The following is a 25,247-nucleotide window of genomic DNA, read 5'->3' on the forward strand; positions in this document are numbered from 1 at the left end:
CACAGTCCAACTCTCACATCCATACATGACCACTGGAAAAACCATAGCCTTGACCAGACGGACCTTTGTTGGCAAAGTAACGTCTCTGCTTTTCAATATGCTACCTAGGTTGGCCATAACTTTTCTTCCAAGGAGTAAGCATCTTTTAATTTCGTGGCTGTAGGGACCCATAAAGGTCTGAAGACCACGAACCAGAGTAGGTGAAGACACACCCAACGGCACAGGGCTGACCAGGACCCTGGGCACTTGTGCTCCCTGCAGAGCAGCCTTCCTCTCCAACTTCTGTTCCTATTGAAACAGAAGACTCCTGTACACAGTCCTATTCCTGGTTTTTCTGACTCCACACATTGCATGTGTTACAGACGAGTGTGTGGGAACACCTGGGGGTCACCACAAAGGAGCAAGTGGGAACAGCTGGGGTTCCAGTACAGATCAGTGCTGGAGTGCTTGGGGACCTCAGCAGAGCAGCCACGCTCTTCCCGCCCTCCCAGCAGTGAACACTTTGGTCAGTAATCTCACCACGACGTGTGTGATGTGGCGAGACCAGAACGGCAGCTCTTCAGGAAAGCAGGGACAGCTTCTCTGGTCCAGACCAATACTTTTCATTTCACTGCTCAGAGGACACCCCTGCTTCTTCTCCAAACACAGACTCAAAACCATCTACTCATCCCCGGTCTTACCTAAAACAATGTAATGATTCACCATCCACTTAGCTGCCCAACCTGGGACGTATCCTTGTCCCCGATTCCCTACCCCAGTATCTGATTGGTCCTGGGGACTCTAACTCTGGTCGGAGCAACCAGAGAAACACCATGCAAGCCACATACAGCGTTTAAAATTTTCTAGTGGCCACACTGAAAAATCAAGTAGAAATCATTTTATAATATCTTTTGTAACACAATATATCCATAATATTATCAACACATAATCAATATGAAATTATTAATAGTGTTTATATTTTGTCTTATACCAAGTCTCCTAAATCTAGTGTATATCTTCTATTTACTACACATACCAGCGCAGACTACCCACCACTCAGGCACTCAGTAGGCACATGTGTTAGTGGCTACTGTGTATCAGACAGTGCATGTTGAGGGCCCTCAAACTGGCTCCCTGATTTTCCTCTGCCCGACTAACAAGCCTCCACATTGTCACCTACCTTCCTTCTAGAACATCAAGCTCAACCAAACAGATGTCATCTTTACACCTTGTAAAGATGACAAGTGAACAACTACCATTCACCGAGCAATGCCTCCTATAGGCTACAATCCATAATTTGCCTGGTTTGATATAATTCTCACAATGGCCCTGTTCAGTAGGTGTACCACCATTTTATAAATGAGGAAATTAAAGCTCAGAGTGATTTAATATTTTGTCCAAGATCACACAGATGGCAAACCAGAGAGTTAAGATTTGAATGAGGTCTGGCTGACTCTTAAAAACTCTTTTCACTCTACCATACTGATTTAAATAAGTTAAGGTGGAATAATCAATGGACTACTGTGCAGCCATTAAAAGTGATAATTAGATCAAGTAGCAACATGAAAAATGTTTAAAAGATATTAAGGAAAAAACAGATCTCATTTTGTTAAAAGCATTCAAGCGCTTGGGTGAGGGGCCTGGAAGGGAATACGAAACAAATAAAAGCTGGTTTCAAAGTTGATTTGAAAATGTGAAGGAATTAGGACTGATTTTTTGCTCCTTTTGAGTTCAGTTAAAAACAAGCAAGCAAATGAGCTAATAAGACTCACATCTTTGATAGCTTCCCAAACTTGAAATATGACTAAATAAAGTTCAAACTCCTTCACACAACCTTGCAGGCTCGTTACAACTGGGCTGCAGTCAACCTTCCCCTTGTCTTCCTCCCACAAGTCCTAAACCCTGGGCAAGCTGCTTTTTCACTTTCCTTCTCCCAGAAACATCTTCTCCCTTCATTATCCTTCAAAACTGACCTCCACGTCATGTATAATGCCTCCAGTGACTGTTTCTCATCCCAGCTTCCACAGCAGTTTGCACACCTCCTGCAACATTTCCGTGATGATATATGGATTTGTCTGTCTGTGATGTGTCTCTTTTCCCAGAATATAAACTTCCCAAAGGCAAGGATGTGTCCAATTTATCTCAGTAACCCTAGCACCTAGAAAAGCCTTGGCACATTAGGGGTTCAGTCAATGTTTGCTGAACCAAAGGGTTTATTCAGATTAGAAATTTGGGATTGAGAAAGAACGTTAATCTGACCCATGAACCTATAGAAGGAATGCAGAAACACATTTATCAGTGGTGGAACCACGGGGTTTTTCTACGGAGAAACGACTTTAATGGTGGCCTTTATTTTTCAAACCCAAATGGCCCTTGGATGAGTAGGCAGCCCTTGTGGAAGGCCACGTGCCCCAGCACACGCTCTTGAGGTTTCATTCAAGAGCCTTCTTTTATTTGGGGAGAAGAGATAAGGAGAGCAAACACCCAACTAAGCCTCAAACTTCAGGCTTCCCATAGCCCCTGAACTGCAGGGAATCTCATCTAGGATGATATTGTGATTGGGTTTCATCTAGCCAGTGTCAACATGGCCTGAGCTTGAGGCCAGGGTGGAAGGAGGCAAGCAGAGGGATGGGAGGAGGAGAAAGAAAGCTGTTAAGTGAGAAAGAGGACAAGTTGAGGCTTGAACAGAAAGCATGGGAAGGGTAGGAGAGATGAGAGCAGAGCTGTGGGTAAGGCCTCTGGATATGCTGAGCACGCACTCTGTGCCCAGCCCAGTGCTAGGGCGCACACACATGATCACTATCACAGCCCAGGGAGTGCTACTGTTCCCTTTAGAGATGGGGAGAGAGGTTATTAAAACCCCTCTTGATGCTTTACCGCAAAAGGACATTAGGGCTCATCTGAAATCTGTATCATAGACAGAGCTTCTCTACTCAGTGACAACACTGAAACTCTGTAGGATCAGGTACTGAAAAACCTCGGGTTTGGCTAGGAGCTCTGCCACTTCCCACCCTTGATAGTGGGGTGCCTTTGGGTAAATTGCTTAGTATTTTCTGCTGAAAGCCACTCACTGCAGGCCTAATTTCACACAGCGGCATTGCTACCTGGTGGGCTTTGAGATTAATGTCCTCTAAGACTTAAGGACATGTTGCATTTGAACTCCAGACACATGTGCTATGTTCTCTTTGCTCCTTGCTCCTCGTAAGCTGTACACAACGAAGCAACGGCGTGATGTTGCTGCCCTACAACACATGCATGAGAAGTTCAAGAAATATTCTTTGTTGGAAAAAAGCAGTAACACTTACATTCTATAGTGCTTCACAGAACCTCCCAACAGCCTGATGAAATAGGAGATCCTCAGACGGTACTATAATTCCCAAGTTTGTGGCAAGACAATTCTAGCCTCTCCATCTCCACCCAACACTAGCCAACATTTATATCACTTAAGCTAATAACCTCTCCTGCCATTCCCCCCATTTATGCCCTCTCTCTGCACTTTCTTGATGATGATAATGATGATAATTTCTCTGTGGTGTCTCTACTTGTTCACAGAGAAAAGGGAAAGATGCCTGTCAGACAGCAGGTCATTTGGGACAAGAAGTTATGGAGAAGTGTTTCCAGAAAGGAAAACACACCCTCAGCCCCTCTGTGACCCTCCCCTCACTCCCAGCCCCAGAATGGAGCCCACCTCCAATCTCATCAGTTAGCGCACAAAACCACAGCAACCCACCTGCTCTTTCTGCATCTACCTGTTTCTAATCACAGCTTATGGCCCAGGCTATAGCCAAACAAGTAAACAATAAAGTAAAATGGTTAACAGTGACTGGAGAGGAAACAGAAGCATCCGCCTCCAAGGCTTTTGATGTACATGGCTGATGTGAGATCCAATGTAAAAGGAGTTAATTAGAGCTCTGGGAGACTGCACCAGCAGTACATAAACCAGTCCCAGACCCGAACAGCACTTACGGCAGATCTTAATAGCTTAAGTCCTATCTCTTAGGACAAAGGACTTTGGACAAGTGAGCCGTGTGTGAACACAAACCTTGCTATCATAAGCCAGCTGAAGAGAAGAAGGCCAGAACACGGATTCCGCTGAAAGATGCCCACTGAGACAGTGGAACCCCGGGAAGAACAGAATGTATTATCCCAGGAAATACACCTGAGAGCAAGTCTGCAACATACCCAGAACCACAGGAAAGGCATTTTTCACAAACGATCCAGAAAATAACAGGACTTGGCTCCAAAGAAGAGTAAGACAGACAAGGCTGCTCTGCTTAGTGTTCATGTTGAGTGGAGCAGATAAAACAGCTGGCAACACCAAAGTCACTCCTGACAAGAGGTACAAATCCCAGGGTGGGCTTAAGGCAGGATTCAGGTCAGTTCAGCAAAACCACACTAAGCACCCACTAGGTGCCACGCACTGTATGGAGGATGGAGGGGATGGAGAGGAAACCAGGCAGTTTTCCATCCTTAAAGAACCTGGAAGCTAGTCAGCATTCACTTTGACAACATCTTTCTACTTTACTCAGTGTGGCAGGGCCTCGAGAAAAGATCAAAGACAGACTGGGTTTTATAAAGTGCAGGCAGAGAACCAGTACTAGCAAAGGCATCAGTCACGACCAAAAAAAAAAAAATGTGGCACACACTTGAGCACATGCGCACACACACATGTGTACGCTCAGGCCTGGCACAGCACAGCAGGTCAGTCCTCCAACTTAGTGCTTTTCACAAGTGCTCAAGAATCCTCCTTCCCATCATCCATGCTCACTCCTAGCATGGTCCTGGGAGATTTGTCCTGGGAGGAGGAGGGAAGAGAATGAGGAGAAGCAGGCACCCAAGGAAACTGGCTCCCCTTCGCTAGGCACGTGCCCAGCATCCGTTGGGCCAGAAGCTCTTGTCACACTGCACTTATTGGTGGAAGCACCATCATGTTAATTGTTTACTGGCTACTGGACCAAAGGCTTCAGGGATCAGGAATGTCAGTGATCTTATTACAGGGACATCTTCAGTGTCTAACACTAGGTATTCAGCAAAGACCTGCTGAGTGAATGAACAACTGGAGAAACAAAAGTGAAAGGGTATGGTAGAGAGGAGAGAAAAGTGTAGTCACAGAGTCAAGAGGGAACTTTTTCTTAGGACTTTGACGGGTGTTGAAAATATTGATTTACTCTGTTGCTGCTGCTGCTAAATCATTTCAGTCATGTCCCACTCTGTGCAACCCCATGGTCTGCAGCCTTCCAGGCTCCTCTGTCCATGGGATTTTCCAGGCAAGAGTACTGGAGTGGGGTGCCATTGCTCTCCGATTTACTCTGTTAGGCAGCATAATTACCACCAATTCCAACTAAGCAGCCACCTGCAGTTGATTTATATGCCCCTTCCTCATGATTAGCAACGAAGGCCCCACACCTATACCTTCCTCAAGAGTCAAAACTGGTCTCAGGTTCTGTGACCCAGAGTGATGAGACTCAGGCTGCCACTTCTTGACCTGTGTGCTTCTGGGGCTGATTCAAGCCAAGTGCTGGGCGAGACCAGCCCCAACTCCAACACACTCACACATCAATCCCTAACACACAGACACACATCCCCCCCACCCCTTAACAAGCTCGTGCATGCCGGCAGAAAATCTAAAGCATTCAACTGAAAAGCTGAGCCACGGGGCAAAATGGCTGAACTGCTAAGTCAGGGCCTGACGGGATCAGAAGCTGCCTCTTTTCAGTTGGCCTCTGACCCAACTGCACTGTGAAACTGGCAGCGTCTCTCCTAGGCTCTCCTGCAAGCAGGAAACCCTGACCCCGACATTCAGGAGGAGGCATTTTGACACGGGACAATAAAATTTCTCACACAAGAATGCTGAAGCAAAAACATCACATTAGCAAATTATCTAGAGTAACAATTGGTACGAAGCAGCTTTTCAATAAATGACAGCAACTGATTCAATCTGAGTAACTTCCTTTAGGGTTACTTGAGGAAGGCCTTCCAGTAGTCTGATCCCTTCGGTTCTGGTATTTCAACAAAAGAGGTTTAACAACAGGTAAATACCTCAGGCGCCAGACCCTGCCTCCCAGGCTTCGCAGGCACCCTGCTCTGGGCATGTACACTCAGTGCCTCTAGGACAGGACACACAGACACACACACACGTGTGCACAGGCACTAACACAGCAAACAACTCCAGCTCTCCAGCTGGTAAGTACACTTTGGCATCATGACAGTTTACTTTTTTCCTATCTGACCTCATACAAACAGACTTTCTTCACCACTCTGACCCCCAAATATACACATTCATTCCCTCACCCACCCCCAATCTTCCTCACTTAGAAAGCTCTTTTAAACCACCTAAAACTTCAAATAAATACCAATCTGGAAACCTGAAACATGCTCCAGTCCAACTGTCTGTCCTTGTCTTCTGCTGGAAGTGTGGGACCCCAACTCCTGTCAGCTCTCCCCAGCGTGTAAAGCCCAGTGGTCTGGAAGCAGGGCTGACACACTCAGAGAAAGCAAACACATGGCATCATGCCAGCTGGGTCAGGCACCACTATTTATAGCCTAACAAAGTGTGGGGGGCGAGGGATGGGCGACGTGTCGAAAGGTCGGGTGGAAGGGGTGGGGAGAGTCTGAGCCGCTCCTCCCGGGCTCACAGCTGTGGAGGATCCCTGCTGCCGCCCCACAGGCCCAGGTGCGCACCATCCTGTGTGACTAATACCAGGGCTGTGCTGGAGCCTCCCAGGGCAGAGTCTACACATTACCAGAGCCTCAGCGTCCATCACATGCTTGGCACCTAGTAGGAGCACACGTTTTGTTAATTAAATGAGCAGATGAGCTTTTTTCTTCCTGCCTACCCCATGAGGCTGCAGCTGGAGGAGCAGGAGGAGGTGGAGGGAAGGTTGGTAAGGAATGCCTAAAACAGCACTTCTAAAAACCTATCATGGGTTAAAATGGGCTAACAAAAAGAATTCAGGGAAACCCTGTTAAGAAAATCAACTTAGGTGTCTTTAGTGCAGGCCTTGTCAGAGCCTTTAATATGCTATTACACATTGTGAATCATCAAGAGGGGGACTGAGGCTGAACTCACTTAACCACAGGCCTGGACTGACTTGACCACAGGCCTGGACTGACTTGACCACATTCCTCTTTTTTCTCAGAGTACCATTAGTGAGGAGAATTTCATCAAATACACTTTGGGAAATGTTGGCCTAAGAGGTTCTTGGAGAATATCCCAAAAGCAATTTGTAAAACAGCATCCCATGTTTGTAATTTTTAAAAATCACATGTGAATATGTGGTGTACAGCTATTTGGGTTGTCACAGGATAAGGCCAGGAGACACTTAAATGTTAACATCAGTTGTTTCTGAGGAGTAGGAGATTTGCACTTTTTATGTTAAACACTTCAGAAACTTTCAAAGTGGGTACATAGTTATCACTTTTGTAATTAAAAAGATAAATTAAAAATAAAACTGTCCCCAAATATTATTACAACATCACTGAAAATTTATCTTCCCCTAGGCCTGGGACCTCATTTCCTAACAACTCCTTGGGCTATAAGATGTTGCTTTTTGCTCCATGATCACAACTATAGAGTTTCCTGCATCCATTTCTAAAGTCAATTCCTCTGGCTTGTAAAGAACCTCTCCCCAGATTCCAGGATTCTGTTGCTTCCACACAAGATGGACAAGTATTTTGGAAAAAATGAAAACACATTTAATATTCTTTTAACAACCTTCACAACCCTGAAATTTACTTTGTTTAGTAAGTTATATAAAATATCCATCAAGCACTTAGTTTGCTGAAATTACGATGCAGGGCATATTAACATTTAAAGATTGCCTTTCTTTTTTCCTGCTAAACCACTAATTTCCTAATTTAACTGATTTGTAAACGTAATTAAAATTCATCCTGATTTAGTGAGCATAACACACCAGGTTCTATCACAATATGAGATTATAGCAAATATTCAGAATCGGAAGAAATATTCAATCTTAGCATAAAAGAGTATATGATAATTTGTTGAGTTACTATGTGTGAGACAATGGGCACATATTATCTTGTCTAACCTCTACCTCTGTGAAGTAGAAGTATTAGTTACTCAGTCATGTCTGGCTCTTGGCGACCCCATGAACTGTAGTCTGCCAGGCTCCTCTGTCCATGGAATTCTCCAGGCAAGAATACTGGAGTGGGTTGCTACTTCATTCTCCAGGGGATCTTCATGACCCAGGGATAGAACCTGTGTCTCCTGCATTGGCAGGCAGATTCTTTACCATCTGAGCCACCAGGGGGATCAACCTCTGTGAAGGAGATAGTATTGTCATCCCCATTCTACAGATGCAGCAACTGAGGCTTAGAGACCTTATGCATCTTGCTCAAGGAAAGGAGTCAAAGCCAAGGTTATCTACTTCCTTTGCCTGCTGGTCTTGGGAGTCTCTGATAGACTCAAGCAGGCAAACCAAAAAAGGAAATTGAGGAAGGCTGAAAAAAAAACCCCAAATCAGTCTGGGTTGGAGTCATGCACTAGCTACCATGTTTCAGGAGGGATTGGTTCAACAGGTCCCACAATGCACTCTGCAGCCAGTTTCTGAAGATGCACTGTCCCCCACCCCATCTGAGTCAGTCCTGAGGTCTGAGCACCTCAATCCCGTCCAAAAGTTGGCAGCAGCCCACTGAGTCTGGATCCAAGTAATATGCACCAGCATGTAGCGAGAGACAATAAAATTCTTCCGTTTTTTAATCTGGCCTCTCTCATCTTCCTTCTGTTCTTACACAATAACCCTAAGACTGGAGGTTCCCAACGCTGGCTGCATAGAACAATCACACAGGGACACTAAAACACATCAATGCCTGGGCAGCACCTCGGGCAAATTCGGGAAGAACCTGTGGAGGTGGGGCCCCGGTGTCAGCATTTTCAGACCTCTCTCCTGGAAACTGTAATGTGCAGCCAGGGTTGGGAACCGTTGGGAGTCTCTGCCATGGATGTGCTGGTCACTGGGACAATGAAGGGCTTCCAGAAATGCCCTGGGTGCACTGGACGCCATGGTTGAAATTGTGGAATTGTGAGCTTTGTATAAAGATGTTCCCTGATGTATTATTTTTAGAGAAATTTTTGCCATTTTTAAAGCTAAAAAAATTTTTTAATCTACAAACTGAATATCTTAATATATATTTTAATGAATAAAACGTTTTCTCACCGTTTCTCTCAGATCTCTCCGGATATTTTCTGGACTTTAAGATTCCTAGTTGTCTCCTCCTCCCACAGAAATAAAAACCCAAAAGGAGACCACCATTGCAAAGAGCATCTACTTTGGGGGCCAATACAACTTCCACGGTAGCAGATACTCTAATAGGCCCCTGGGCCATAGTCATCTCTGCCGGGACCACCCCCACTTTGGGGGGCAGGGAGGTTAGCAGGAGACTAGCAGTTTTCCAAGCATAGGCACATGTTAGCATTTGCACATGAAAACCTGAAATGCCATTCTCTTAACAAACGCAGAACAGTCTCGGGGGCTCACAGACCACCAGGAAGTGGAACAGGTGTGGGCCATCTAGGAGTCCCACACCCACTTAACACCAGATCACACCAGAGGGCTTTGGCTCCCCAGGAACTGGCTTTCGGACATCCCAAAGGGCTAACAACTTAGCCTTCCCCAAGGAAGGGATTTTCAGTTTGGCCCCTGCCGGGAAGGAGACAGCTCCCCACCCCACCCCTCCCCATCTGCGGTCCTCCCACTCCAGGAATGAAGCTGCTGCTGCCCAGCATATACCCAGACTGGTTTCATCTCCTTCCAAATCCATTTTGTGTCTTAACTTCTGCCAAGAATAAAAACTGAAACACTCACATACACATCATGCGTGTATGGGAGGGGAGGACAGAGCTGGAAGTTTAAACTGAAAAAGACCAGGCGGGGAAGGGGAGGGGTAGGTTCGCTGATGAAAGTCGGGGCTTGAGACCTCGCTGGGGTCTGTGTGGGCCCTGGAACACCCTGCCTGAGGCCCCTGTTGGTAAACACCCGGGGTCACGCCTCTAGTGGCTCCAATACCCGTTTCACACCACACCACCCCTGCCCAGGGGGCCAGAGAGCAGCTGAGCTGCGCAGCACTCCACAGGCCAGAAGCAGACTCTGGTCCTCACACTTGGACGGGCCGGCTTCTTGCCAACTCCCAAATGAATAAAACTGCTTCTGGGCCCTGGTGGTGCAGGCGGCTTGCAGACTGCTTGTGGCCACCCAGAAAAACGGGGCTGGAGCTGGAGTCGCCATACTTAGACTCCTATTCCCCGATACTCTGGCCTGCAGATGCCTGAACCTGGGGGCCAGGCAGAGCTCCAATCCAGCGCTCTCCTTTCTCGCTTGCTGCTGACTTCTTCCTTTTGGGCAAAACCAGGAGCCCCTGCACTATAGAACAATCACACCTGATCCTTCACCGATTGAGGACCCCCCAGGGTTCAGATAACAGCCCCTGACTCAACTTGGTGGCTCATATGGTAAAGAATCTGCCTGCAAGGCAGGAAACCCAGGTTCAATCCCTGGGTGGGGAAGATCCCTGGAGAAGGGAATGCAACCCACTCCAGTATTCTTGCCTGGACAATCCAGGCAGAGAAGCCTGGAGGGCTATAGTCCATGGGGGTCACAAACAGTCAGACCCAACTGACTAACACTTTCACTCACTTTACTCATCAACTGCCCTCTTTCCTCCCCAAATGGTGAACTAAGTACTCACATCACTTACAACTGTCTGGATAGAACCCATCCTGACTCATACAACCCCTTGCCTGACACAAGGTTACATGTATTGACTGCTCGTCAGTATTAAGCTCTGTGGATCCAAAGATAAAGTCCAAGCTTTCTCTAAGAGCTCAGCATCTGGTAAAGGAGACACACAAACATCTCAGGGTAGCTTGGAGACACTGAGACTCAAACCCGAGTGACCTGGACTGGTGTTCTTTCCTTTACACGCCCTTATTAGGAGGGCATGGGGAGACAATCACACAGTGCTTTTGGCAAGGGGACCCTTGTGGCATTCATTTTTGCCCTATCTGCACACAGGGCAGAATAATGAAAACAAAGATTAAAAAAACAAAACAAAACAAAACCCAAACTCTTCTGTTTGTCTTGAAAATTGTTGAATCTGGATGATGGGTAAACGGGGTTCATGATTCTCTTCTTTCTGCTCTTGTGTATTGAGTTTTTAAATAATACTAAAACTTGCTTTCTCTATAGGATGACTAGAACAAGATTGTCCCAAATCTTCTTAGTTCTTCACCAACTTCCAGGACACCCTTCCCCCGCCATCCCCCATGTCACCTCAATTAAGCCGAACAGCACTGTCAGGCAGGTTTCCACGAGCATCCAGGTTCTAGTAATGGAGGGCAGTATACCCCTCTTCAGTCTTCAAAGGCTCCCCAGTGTTGGGCCAAAGAGGAAGTCCCACCCCTTTCTTGGGAAAGGATTATAAAACCAGCAGCTTATCTCAAAAGCCAAACTAGTAATAATCATGATGGCAATAACGGTGCCACCCCCTCTGAGTCAAGAGATCTTCCAATGAGAGAAGGTAGATAATGTGGTTCAATGACCTCTTGCTTGAACTTGGGAAATACTGAGTCTGGGTTTTAAGCATCTTAAGGGCCCCAGGCATGGTGCTCAATAATCTGTTGGCTGATCAATTGAAAGGCCACTCTTAAACGGTTAAGAACAAGTCTTTGGGGCCATGTGGAAGATGCCTGGAGGCACAAATAGCACTGTTCTCAGCAAGGTTTACTGCTGGGTCTTTAGAGAAGCAGCTCAGTGCAAAACCTCAGTGACTGAAGGGAGGCCGGATGAAGCGGGCATCATGAGTTTCAGAGGCGGGGAGACAGGTCAGAACCCCCGCCCGGGGAAGGGTCTCACACCTTATCTGGACTGAGTTTCAAAGAAACAAAGCCTCACTCTCATTTCCCCGTCTGGACCATGGGCGTCAGTGCCAGCACTTTGATTAGCCTCCTTGTGTGGGGAAAATGAGTTCTGCCTGCCTATCATGGTGGGTCAGGCTGGTCCTCTTACCTCCTGACTTTGAAAGCTGCAGAACTCAGCAGTTCAGGAGCCACCCTATTCCGCAGCCATGGAGACTTTGTCGAGAGAAGAGAGGAGGGTAGTGGTAAGTAAAATTGGGACCCTGCCCTAGTTCCCACAGGCTTTTTTCTGGAGAGAAACTGCTATAGAGGACTCAGACCGCCCTGGAGACTTCCTTAAAGAAGACTCACTGGAGCCTCACGTGGCGAGGCCCACACCACACCTTCCAGCATAACCTACCCTAACAGGGACCATGCCATGGGCAGGTCCTGGCATGGCCCCCACAGTACAGAATGCCAATCCTTATACTAAAGACTGTGTTTTAAATATCACAAGATATTTATAAACTCAGTACTTTTGAGATTTTTTTCCACCATGCTTTGTCAGATCATGTATTTATCTTTTGGTTTAGCAGACAAGGCCCCTAGCCTGGCTGCACCTACAGAAGCTGGTCTGGGATACCTCACCAGGACTCTTGGTGTACCTCCCAGGGGGACAGCATGTGAGGGGGTGACTCAGGAGTGAAAGCTGGATTTGGTAGGAAACAGGTCTCACCCTCACATGTTTACCAGTTTTCTGTCCTCAGCCTCCACAGGCAAACTGAGACAAGGGCCAAGCCTCCCATGTGTCAATGGTCAATAATCAGTTACAGCCTTCCAGACGCGCTGGAGGGAGAGCCAGAAGACAAGAGGGGGCAGGGTGCACCACCCTGATTCCAAAATTAACAACAAAAGCAAGAACAGTTTGTCTGTAGAGAATTCATCTCTGAAGAGTTTGAGGAGCACTAAACTCATTGGAAAAGACCCTGATGCTGGGAGGGATTGGGGGCAGGAGGAGAAGGGGGCGACAGAGGATGAGCTGGCTGGATGGCATCACCGACTCGATGGACGCGAGTCTGAGTGAACTCCGGGAGTTGGTGATGGACAGGGAGGCTTGGCGTGCTGCAGTTCATGGGGTCACAAAGAGTCGGACACGACTGAGCGACTGAACTGAACTGAAACACTCCACTACACTAGTGTTCACCCTCTTGGTAACAAACCTGGACAGGTACTATTAGTCTCCACTTCCACAGGGTACAAGTAGGAAGAACACTGAATGGCAGGCTGCAGATGGGAGGGTGGGCTCAGCAAAGAGCAAGCCAGAGGAAGAGGTGGGAAGAACTGAGGTCACGGGCATGGAGTTTCTACAGTCTGAGAGCTGACGTTCCAGGGAGGCCGTGTCTTCTTTTTCCTGTGTACTGAATTCTGAGCCACCTGCCTGGTGTCCTTCGGAGTGAGAAGGTACCAGCTGGCCGTGGCTCTGTGTTTACTCCACACAGGGAGCAATGAAAGCTGGGGTCTAAGTTTCAGTCCCTGCTCCCCAGGGTTGGCTCCCTCTCCATTTACCACTGCCTGGTTATAGTTTTCAGCCTGGTTCAACCTGATGGCCCAGTTGACCCCATTCATATGCACTGCCCTTTCCTCTGTGGTCCTGAGGCAGAGCAGGGTTGGAAGAGCCCTTTTCTCTGCCCCTGTTATAAAATCCATCATTACCCCCATCCCCAGAGAGCCTTGCTATCAATTGACTGGTGAGGACACTAAAAACTGGGGTTCCTGCCACCACACTCCCAAGAAATCCTCATTTGCTTTTGAGGGTGACTGCAGAACGAAGCACCTCTTGGCAGGGAAAATGCTTTCGCTCTGTTTGTGCCGGATCATTCTTCCTCCTGAATGACCGCAAACTAGCCCCGGTGCTGGATCCCCCTCAGGACTCGGCAGACACACTGGGGCTGGGGCAGCGCCCTCAGAGGCTGCGGGAGCTGTGGGGCCACCGGATGTGGTGTGAAGGAGCGCGGCCTGCCCTGCTTGCCCCGGAGGGTCACTTCCCCGCAGCTTGTCCGAAGCTCTAGAGCAAGTAAAACAAACTCCTGAGAAGGAAGGCAAACAGGCTGATGCAGGCTCCTCCTGTCTCTCTACTCAAGAGTGGGACGGAAGGTCTGCTCAGCTGATATTTCCAGATGTGGAACCAAAACACAGGCAGCAACTGACAGTTTCCCAGCCTGGGCTGAACTCCAGTAGCGCCAGCGCCAGACGTGTTCCGTGGGCAACAACAGAGCGGCAGCACTACAGACCCCTGGGTTCAGCGCAGGTGGTCTCAGCGCCGGCTGTGAGCCCGCCCTTCATCAGCACCTTGTACCCCAGATGGATGGGGTGGGGGCGGCATGCTCAGAGAAGGCCATGCTTAAAAAATGACTGAAAGACATGGCTAAGTGAAAGAAGCCAGTCTGGACTACACGTACTTGTGATGCCAACTGCATGATATTCTGGAAATGAGCTACAAAGACTGTACAAAGTGCAGTGGTTACCAGCAACTGGGAGAGAAAAGGAAGGCAGGCCAAAGAGGTGGAGCACAGGGGATTTTTAGGCAGGAAAAACTATTATTCTGTCTGACACTGTAATAATGGTGGACATGGGTCATTATGCATTTGTCAAAACCATACATTGTATAACAAAAAATGAGTCTCAATGTAAACTATGGACTTTAATAATGATGTGTCAACACTGACTCATCAATTGTAACAAATGCATTACACCAATGTAAGATGTTAGTAATAGGAGCAGTTGGTGGGGGTTGAGGGTATGTGGCAACTCCCTGTAATTTTCACTTAATTTTTTATTATTAACCTAAGCTGCTTTTTATTTTTTTTTTTAAGGCTATTAATTTCTTTTTAAGTTAAAAAAATCTGGAGGGGACACCCTGGACCATTCCCAGCAACCTGAGATGCTGTAGATGTTGGGTCTGGGGATCTCGGTAGTGTAATTTCTCAAGCACATTTATTGTCAGCATGAGACCTCTTGGGATACTGGTCCCTATTTTTACTCTTCCTTAATTTCTAGAACCAAGTCAGAAATGACTAAGATGAAGTCAGATCTACCCCCTCATGGGCAGACTTGCACTTGCAGGCTGTCAACTCTGCCACTGCAGAGACCATGCCTGCTTCCTCTGTGCCCAGCACGGGGCCTAACTCCCACCAGGCCCCCATGTGTGGGGAACTGAACCACTCTCAAATTCATCCAGTGCTCCTCACGTCACAGATGCAACAGGCTAGGGTTAGGGTATGTGGAGGGCGTGATGGTGTGTGGAGTTTTCTCTGAATACAACAACGGAGAGTGTTGAGCAGAGAAGTGACCTCGCCTGGCTCCTCTTTTGCAAGCTGACACTGACTTTTCTATGAAGGATAGACTATGGGCAGGGAGGTCAGAGGTGAGTGAGGCAGGGAGAACACTTAGGAAGATATCCCAACCGACCAGGTAAGCAAATGTTGATGGAAGACGAGGATGGTGTGAAGTTGCAGGATTCTAAATACATCTTAGAAGCAAAGCCAAGATCATCTGCCAACTTATAGTGGAGTATGAGAGAAAGAACAGAGTCAAAGGGGACTCTCAAGTTTGGGGCCTACCCAGTAGAATGGAATGTGCTGAATCAAGGAAGAGGCAAAGGAGAAGCTGGGTGGAAGCTGTTTCCTCAGTGACCAGGCCTGAGGACTGGTATAAACGGGCACCTCTGGGCTGGGCCTTGCCCCATTGTGGGCTCCTCACTTTCACCATCTTCTCATTCCCTCATCTCTACATAGCCTTGAGCCACTGGGGTTCCGTCAGTGCGTCTTCTACCTACTCATCTTCCCAGCCACCCAATCCAGCAAGAACACTTCTTCCAATCTGTTTTTCTTTCCTTTCTTATTAACAGCCACCTTCTGTGAATGTTCACAGTGCATTTTGTGTGCTTTATATGCAGTATCTTGCTGCCTTTTTGCAACAACTTGAAGAACCTAGGTTTTCAGAGTTTAGGTGACTAGCCCAGGGTTATACACCTAGCAACTGGCAAAGTCATGTACAAACCTGAGCCTGTCTGGTCCCAAAGCTCCTCCTTAAACAGGATGCCACTCAATCTCCAACCTGGAAGTAGCCACAGAAACACTGCTGCCCCGTGCAAATATCATCTTTCTTCCACACCTTTGCCTAATAAGATTCACTCCAAGCCTCTGTTCTCTCAGGTGGGGTCCCCCTGACACTCCTCAGACTCCTCTGTTCCTTCCTCTCTCAGGATCTTCTTGACATGAGATCTTTTTTTCTCTCAACTCCTGCTAGATCCTGAGACCTTCACTGTCTTTTCCCACAAGAGAGGGAAAAGCAGCTTGTCTGGCAACCTAAAGGCCCCCACTCTTAGAAAACAAATACACTTATATGTGGAATCTATTTTAAAAAAAAAGGTACAAATGAACTTATTTACAAACCAGAAGTACAGTCACAGACACAGAAAACACATTTATGGTTACCAGGGGACAAGGGGGAAAGGAGTAAATTGGGAGACCAGCATTGACACACGTACAGTACTATATACAAAGTGGGCTTCCCTGGTGGCTCAGATGGTAAAGAATCCGCCTGCAATACAGGAGTTCCAGGATCTATCTCTGGGTCAGAAAGATTCCCTGGAGAAGGGAATGACTACCCACTGCAATATTCTTGCCTGGAGAATCACATGGACATAGGAGCATGGTGGGCTACAGTCCATAGGGTCACAAAGAGTTGGATGCAACTGAGCAACTAAACATATATATAAAACAGATACCTAATAAGAAACTACTATATAGCACAGGGAACTCTACTTAATACTTTGTACTGGCCAACATGGGAAAAGAATTAATTCACTTTGCTATAACCTGAAACTAATACTACAAATCAACTATGAAAATTGTGTTGAAAGTGTTAGTTGCTCAGTCATGCCCCAATTCTTTGTGAACCCAGGGGCTTTGTGACTCCATGATCACCAGACCAGTTCATGGAATTCTCCAGGAAAGAATACTGGAGTCAGCTGCCATTCCCTTCTCCAGGGGATGTTCCTGATCCAGGGATCAAACTCAGGTCTCCTGCACTGCAGGCTGATTCTTTACCATCTAAGCCATCAGGGAAGTCCACTGTGCTAAATCAACTATACTCCAATAAAAAATAAAAAGAAAACAAAATAAACATAGCCACAGAAGCAGACGCAGCCCTTGGCCCAGACTCTGACCTCTGCCTGTGCCTTCAAGTGTCTTTTCTCCTAACTCATCTTGGGTGAGCACAGATGCCAGAGGCTTTTGAGGTGAGTAGAACCTTCTACATCAAAAGTGTTCCTTTGTGCATTTCTCTGCATCCTTATAGTGCCCCAAGAAGGCATCTTGTGAAGATGAGGTAATAAAGGCTCAGAGATCCCACGATTTCCTCTTGGTTATCCAACTAGTTGGTCACATAATTATATCTTAAACCCAGGTGTCCTGAGTCCCATCCCCACACCTACACACATACACACACACACACAGCCAGAACATCCTGGCTTCAGGTTTTCCACATTTGTTAAAGAAAAACAAGGAACTGAGGGCAACTGTAGGCTCATCACAGGCAAATCTCCTGGCTCTCTGAAGCCAGTAGGGAGAGTGAGTCGGTTTCGCTCTGCAGGTAACAGCCTGTAGAATTCTTTCTGCTGGCTGCTCTGGGAGTATTTGCCTGGCAGGTACCATCTCCTGTCAGTTACCTGTCTGTCAAAGTTGCTACTTCCTTCCCCAGGGTATTTTTCTGCACAAGCTGCCACTTCTGACCAGGAAAAGTATCTGCTGGGCAAAACTCCTTTTCCCCCTCACCCCACTGAGGCCCAGAGGACCTACTTGATCAGACTTGCAGAGATCCGAGAAGCCCGTGGATTCAGCTGGCACCTGCGGTGGAAGCAGAGACTCAGCCAGCCAGCTCAGATGATGTCCCAGAGGGAAAAAACGCCGGGAGACACACTCCAAGAAGAGACCCAAGATAGCAGCAGCTTTCAGCACTGCCTGAGGAGCTGGACATCAGCTGGGTCTCAGGATCCAGCTTCCCTCATGCCTTGACTGCTGCGAAGCCAGTCAGGACCTTCCATTTGTGGCCCCAGTTTTCAATTCATGTCTCTTAAAGCAAGTCTCACAAAGGCCGCCACTGGCCCCTTGCACGATGTTAGCTGCAAAAGAAACAGTTTTCCCAAGCTAAGGGAGCTCTGCTTAGAGAGAGTGATTGTCTGGATACTTTTTTTTTTCTTCTCAAAGCCTGAGTTTTGGATTTAGCAGCCCGGCCGTGCAATCTTGGCTCTGCCAGTTACCAGCTGTTAGATCACAACAGGTCCCTACAGTCATTTAGGCTTCAGCTCCCTTATATGCTGAGTAGGATCGTGCTGCTCGTCTTCACAGGACTGCTGGGGAGTTGCAGGACAGTGCTCACAGGACTAAGCACAGCACCCTGGCTCGCAGCAGGTCTCACTAAATGGAAGGTCTTGCTCTCCATGTCATCAGAAGGAGGATGGCGGCAGGCAAGGCTGCCTCTTTGGCTCTGGGATCTGCCGGTCTCAGCCTGCCCTTGGGGTCCATAGATGATTCCCCAAATGGGAATGATTCTTCCCTCTTGCCCTGAAGGAAGGGCGCCTGCTGCTCACGGATGCTCGCCCTCTTAAGAGAGCATCTCCACATGTACGCAAACTCTTTGTTTGTAAAATCAGGGGAACAAAGGTGAACTCCATCACAATACTGCCTTCAGCAACCTGTCCGTTCTTTTCACCCACACTCAAGACCTTTGTGGTGTCTCAGTGACAGGGAATTGGCTGCCAACCTTCTCGTTCCCCTTTGGGTAGGAGAGCTGAGCTCCCCACCCCTACTCTCTCCCATTGTTGAAGACCACCCAGTGAAACGTGCTGGCAAGCTGCCACCGTCCAGGCAGGCGAAAGCAGGGCCTGATTACCCAGCCCGCGCCTCTGGAACAGAAGCCTATAGAATACAAGGCACCTGACTGTAGGCTTTCACCTGGCGCTGATGCGGTCTTCACGATGGTAAGACCACCAACGCTGTCCAGGAAGGGCTGCAGGTGACTGCTTGGCAGGCCTGTGCAATGGAAGAGCCATTAGACTCTACCTCTTGGCTGTAACACAGCGGATTTTTATGTAACTTGTTCACTACAAAACATCCATTCATAATGACAGAAGTAAACAGTCATGAATTTCCATCACTTTATGTGGTCTCACTTGCAAAAGCAGGTACTGTGTTGACTGACTACATGACGAAATCCTCCTCACGTGAGCACAGGTGTGTAAAAAAAGGACGCGCTCCTGTCACAACTCTGTGGGATGATAGTCATCAGACTGAAAAGTGGGGGAGATGCTTTGTGAAGTAATTAAGAGCAACCTCTGCTTTCACAGAAAAGTAATAAACTCAGAACCCCCCAATTTTCCTCTCCAATTAACTGTGACCCACACCTAATAAACCTGCTGGGATTGTAATGTTAGGTAAGTTCAGGCTAGTAAAGCCACTTGGCTGGGACTATTCTGGAAAAATATTGGCAGGCTAGGAAAGGTGAGGGAGTTGTCCCTTTAAGAGTCCAATTTCAGCCTGGCCTGGGCAAGGGAACCTCTAAGGTCAGCTGGTTCCACACACCCTCCTCCTCTTACCTGGAGCTCCCATCCTGTCTAAGCTACCTCTTAGCAGTCAAGGAGGGTCCTGGGCAAATGGAGAGCCCAGGAACTTTTCTGTGTCCCTAAAATAAACATCTCCTCACTTCCTAACCTGGGAATGACTTTGGAACTAAGCAAAGCTATCCAGACAGTAGAACAAAGGGCAAACAAAACTGAAAAGTGAAAAGATGAATTCAGGCACATGTTTCTGGCATTCACAGCTAAAATCTGATGGGATGAGAAAGAAAAGACAATCACGTGTTTCTCCTTTGCCCCCTGAAAGCTATCAGTCACTGCTTTTAGAACATGGTCGAAGACTCACATTTCTGAGATTCTGTATTCAATGCAGAGATTCCAGTTTTTAACTTTACTAAAATTAAAAAAAAAAAAATACTCTGAACTTGAAATATCCCGTCTTAAGAATTCTTCAGCCTATTATCTTCTGAGGAAAAGTACATTTGCTGGAAGGATGTTTCAGTCCGGCCAGCCCCACCTCGACCTCTAGGACAGCCTGAAATACTAGCTCTCCCCACAAATCCAAATCCACAGTAAACGGTTTACATCCAACAGGTTGAACAGAATTTGGCTCAGGAAAGGAGAGTCCACTTGGTCACCCGAGGGAAAAGCAGCTCTGACTACAAGAGCATCTGAGCTGAACCAACCTGTTTTGTCCAGATTCCATTCAAAACTGGACCCTTCCAATACTGAAGGAGGAGAAACATTCTATCCTCACATGGCAACACAAACTATGAAAATATGACTGACCCAAGCAGCCAGACATATTAGACTGTGGGCAGAAAACCTCACCTGCTTCTTCTACTTCATTGCTGATAGCCTCAGATGGTGTGAATGTTGACAAGACTTCATGGGTCATGGGTTCCAGGAAGTTTGTTCCGGGCCTGAGGAAAAAGAAAGTGTCTCAAACAAAATAAACAAACACTTTGAAAGTATTTGCTTTTTATAAGGTGCATTGCTATAAACCAGACTAATTCCTTATTAATCCATTTTACAAATAAGAACACGGAGAAAACGCAGTTTTTTCTAAATCATAGGCTTCCTTACAGCTCCAGGTACCTGGCCCTTTGCTAGAAATGGAATAAACAATGGATGAAGAACAAGGATTACATTGAAACCAGTCATTGATCTTACAAAACCATTACCGTTTTCATCAATATTTACCAAATATCTGTTAAGAGCACATTATGAGCAGCCCTCATACAAAGTAAGGTGGGCTAACAGGGAAGAGGTTGGGGGCGGTAGGGCAGCAGGTGAGGAATGACCCCCACACACACCAAAATCAAGGGTCATCTAATAGATGGGTCAGGCTGGAGTAGAAGGGTCCTATCAAGGTAATCATCATGAGACACAGCCACATGTGACAGGGCTAAGAAATTTAGATTGCAAACTTAGAGTGATGACTTGTTTATGGGACTGATGAAGGATGGGTGGTGGCAGGGGGTGGGCATGCAGGGGCATTGGGTAGACAGCAGGGAGTCCAGCCATGTGTCAACACAACTGTCCAGGGCATGCAGAAGCATGGTGGTAGCAGGAAAAGAAAAGACGGTGGGATGGTAGAACAATAAAGGGAAGGGCAAGAGAGACCGGCAAGCTTAGGGAGGAGCTGACAGTAGTGATGGAGACACAGGAATTGATCGCTTCGGTGGATGGAGTCAGTGTGAACAGAGTCCACAGCAGAGCCAGGGCTCCCATCCAAGTTTCCTAATCCTCAGGGCAGTGCCACTTGAGATGGAGCCTTTAAGCCTTACTTCCTGATTCCACCTCCCCTTCTCTACCCATTTCCAACCCTGAGGGCTCCAAGGAGGCTAGAGCCCTATTTGGGAAGGCTTTTTGTAAACATGGATTTCTAGATTAAAAACAAACACCATCTTCCATCGCACCCTCCAGCCTCAAATATTTGATTTAGCCTCATAAATGAAAATATTACATGTAAAGCCTCCATGTGGGAGCACTCTCAGGATTTAGCTTGTTCCCAGCAATAGCAAAGGGGACATACAGGCTGGATATACCTGTTCTCTATGAGCCTTTGGTCAAAAGTATAGAGACACTTCAGGCCTGTCTGACTACAGAGTCTACACTTTTATTGCAGCTATGTGAAAATCTGTATGCACATGGATGAACAGAAGCAGTTGTGTTATAGTACAGGAACATGAGTAATTTTAAAACACATTTTATTATTAGTAAATGCTTGTACAATAAATAAAAATGGCGGGGGGAGTACATTGGAGAACCGTCCTTTAACTAAGAAAGCCTATTCAGGGACAAACAAGCTCCCAGTCTGGGTGGGGTCTGATATACTAGAAACGCCTGCTAAATGACCCGCTGACTCGAAGCATGGAGATGACAAGAAGTTCCATATGTTAAAGTAAATACATTTTAAAAACAGTAACAAATCACTTTCACTTCTCTCCCTCTCCAATTCCCATTCCTCCACCCACCTTATTTTCCTAGATAGCAAGGAGGCTTGGAATTTGCAGGAAAGAAAGCAGACTCCCAATGTACAATATCTTCTGGTGCCAGGTTAATACTTTCTTATTCAGAGGCCGGAAAGTACCGGAAGCAATTATCTAATACACTTGGGTCCTCTTCAGCTTCTTCTCGCTTGGTTAAAAGATACGGAAGGAAAAACTCTTATTTCTTAACCATCCTGGGGACTTTGTCAAAAACTGAACTCAGATCCCCAGGGTCCCATGGAAGACTATGACCACCAGGTTCACGTCTCACCATCCCAGCTTACACCCTGGGGATCCCTGGCAAAGTCCACTGAATTATTCCATGAGTAAAGTCTCTTACTCCTTCTTGGGGTATGGAAACCACAGGTAAGCTGCTGAAGAGAACTAGAAGCCCAAACATTTGAAAGAGCATTTCAAAGAAAGGAAAATTTCTGGACCCATTTAGAGGAGGGAAGAGAATATAAATTATCCTCTTAACACAAGTTGACCAACCAATCAACAGCTAAGCAGGGTTCTCTCTGTTCCCCCCTTTTCCATCCCAGCTGTGGTCAAGGAAGCAACTATCCTGGCTTCTATCAACCTTCTCTCCCCAGTAAAGCCAACACTGTGGCCTGGGCGATTTCTCCTGAGAAAATGTGTCTTGTAATGTTACTCTTCTGAGATCTCTTGACAGAGGATGAACAGGACAGTGTCTCAACCCTCAGATTTTATAGGTGTAGATGGCTTCCAGCTTCTTAAAGAGCTAAGCTCTGAGCAATAAGTCTGGGCAGGAAATGTCAGCAAAGCAGCAACTCTTACTTCTTTCATTTTCCATACACTCACTCAAACACTCATGCCGCAGGAAAACTGTAACTCCAGTGCTGTTTCCCCCACCTCTGTCCCAGGGACCCCAAGGTGCTTCAAGGTTACCATGGGAACCTTCTAGGTTTCAATTATGAAACCATTAAAAAGTACCAATTATAAAACCTCAGAAACGTTCCTGGGAAACCTGTTACACACCTCAAAATGGTCAAACTCTTGCCTCAGATTCATTTTAAATAAAGTACAGAAAACAGGTCACACAGATGTTTGGGAGCCTGAGCCCCCACCTTAGTCCAAGGAGACTGTTTCATGCTGCCCTTGAGAAAATGAAGACTGATTTATTGGCTATATCCAAAGGCATGACAAACCATGACAGGGCTGGGCTGCCTGCAGGCCCAGTTGTGGAATAAATCAGAAATGTGTGTGCATTCAAGAATTTTGAAAATTTCATTCATTCACCGGCGATGTTCGCCAAGTTCTGGGTAACAAAGATCTAGGTGATGAATGTGAGGTGGGTACAGGGCGCCTGGAAGCAGCACAAGGGTCTGAAACCAAAACATACTTTTCACTCAATTCATTCAAAGAGGTAACTCCGGGTCAAAAACTTATTCGAACCCATCTGAGCTTGCTGAGAAGGGATGGGGGAGCGGCAGAATACCCCACCACACCCAGAAAGTGCCTGTTTAGGATTGCTGGTGTGTGGTTTGGGTATTCTTAGCTCTACTGCCACACCTCTGGAGGCACACAACCTTCCAAGCAATCCTGCCACTGTAACCCCATCCCCAAAACAAAACCAAGCAAACAAATCCCCAGGGCTCCTTAATCTCCTCCAGTTCTCTCCCCACCCCCCCAACCCCCAATTCTCCTACCATCTGGAAGAGCAAACGAACACTGGCATCCTGAAAGTTAAGCAGAGCCTTCAAAAACCCAGCAGAAAATTCTTAGGTTTCCTGCCCTTCCCCACAGCCCCTTCCCACTTGTTCCAAGGGATCATTTCCCCACCTCTCACAGTTACACAAACAAACCCCCGCAAGAGCACAACCCCAGGAGGACGCTGTGCGCGAAAACACACACACACATTTGACCGCACGCTGCTCCAAGCCCACAGACACCTCTGGACACCCCCACTTCAGCCTCCCCACTTCCACCTTTCCAGCGGGGGATGTTTCCCTGGCGCTGTTTTGCTCCCAGTCCGTTCAGTCTATCTAAAAAAAAAAAAAAAAATTTTTTTTTTTAAACGCCAAGACGGTAAACTCCGACCCCACTAAGAGGCCAAAGGGGCGTGCGATAGTTTTGTGTATTTGCAGACTTCATGTGGGTTTCTCCCCACCGCCCTGCTGCGCTCTGAGCCTGGAACTGGTGTCAACCTTTGGGGGAAGTTTGGGAGGCTGTCCCGGCCCTTCTTCCACAAGGGAAGCTTCCGGGAATGATCGGCCAGACCGCGCCCGCAGGGAACGAGACGCAGCGCTCCCGGGCCCGGAGACGGCAGCCCGGCACCCCGCAGCCAGCCTGGGCCGCAGTCCCCCGCCGGAGCCCGCGGGCAGAGCGCTCGGACCGCTCCCGCCGCCGGCGCGTCCCCATCAGCCACCCGCCGGCGCTTCCTCGGCATCGCTCGGCCTGCGGCCGCCAACCCGCCCCCTCCCCTCCCCAAACCAACAAACACAACTTTTTATGAAAAGAAAACAAACTTCAGCGACGTGACTCACCTCTGGTGCAGCGGGCTCCTAGGAAGGGCGAGCCGGGGCCCGGGGGCCAGCGCCGTGGGCGCGGAGAGAGCCACACAGCCCGGGGCCGCACGGACACACAACCCGCACAGTGACACCCAGGGACACACAAAACAGGAGGACGGCCGCAGCGGGAGCAACAAAGGAGCCCCGGACGGAGAAGTTGCCGGCCGGAGAAGGGGGGCGCGTGCGGGCGCGTGTGGCTGCGGCGGGCGTGAGTGTGAGTGTGTGCGCGCGTGTGTAAGTGTGCGCGCGTGTGTAAGTGTACGCTCGCGGCGGCTGACACGGGCGGGCCGGGGCTCAGGGTCCCCGCGGCAGGGAGCTGCGGCCGCGGCGGTGGCAGCAGGAGGACAAGGCAGGGAACGCCGCGCCCTGCGCACCCCGTCCCTCCATATGGAAGAAGCTTTTTTGGATGACTGAACTCGCAAACAATTCCTTCTTTTGCTTCTCCTGCCTAGGAGCCTCCCATTACCGCGCGCGGGGGAGGGGGAGCAGAGGAGGCGGGGAGGAGGGGAGGAGCAAAGCGGAGCCAAGAAAGTCTTGGAAAGGAAGCTGGAAGAAAAAAGTCTCCCCAAACTCAATTTTTCTCCTAATACCCACTTTCTTTCTGTTGCGCCTGAATCCCGTGCTTTCCCCCAACTTCTTTTTCTTTCCCATGCCAAAAGCAAAGTCTTCTAACTTTCTCCCACACTCACGGCTCCCCTGAACCCCCACTTGCTCTTTAGCTTCACCTCACACCCTAGCTCGCCTACACTATCCTC

The 25,247-nt window shown here is 47.9% G+C and overlaps 1 protein-coding gene across 5 annotated transcripts in view; it reads right to left on the minus strand.

Annotated features, from left to right (window-relative positions):
- The window catches only part of BOC (BOC cell adhesion associated, oncogene regulated), a 73,227-nt gene extending 48,534 nt beyond the window's left edge, over positions 1 to 24,693 (minus strand). For 3 of the 5 annotated variants that reach the window (XM_040223990.1, XM_040224008.1, XM_040223983.1), the window contains exons 1-3: positions 24,469 to 24,693; positions 21,947 to 23,967; positions 20,298 to 20,389 (exon numbers count right to left, since the gene is read on the minus strand). The gene's annotated coding sequence lies outside the window, so the exon portion shown is untranslated. The remainder of the gene's footprint in view (positions 1 to 20,297; positions 20,390 to 21,946; positions 23,968 to 24,468) is intronic. The other 2 variants (XM_040223995.1, XM_040224001.1) reach the window with 2 other exon arrangements.
- Between the last annotated feature and the right edge of the window lie 554 nt (positions 24,694 to 25,247).

Source organism: Oryx dammah, unplaced genomic scaffold (genome assembly GCF_014754425.2).
Source record: "Oryx dammah isolate SB20612 unplaced genomic scaffold, SCBI_Odam_1.1 HiC_scaffold_2, whole genome shotgun sequence".
NCBI lineage: Eukaryota > Metazoa > Chordata > Mammalia > Artiodactyla > Bovidae > Oryx > Oryx dammah.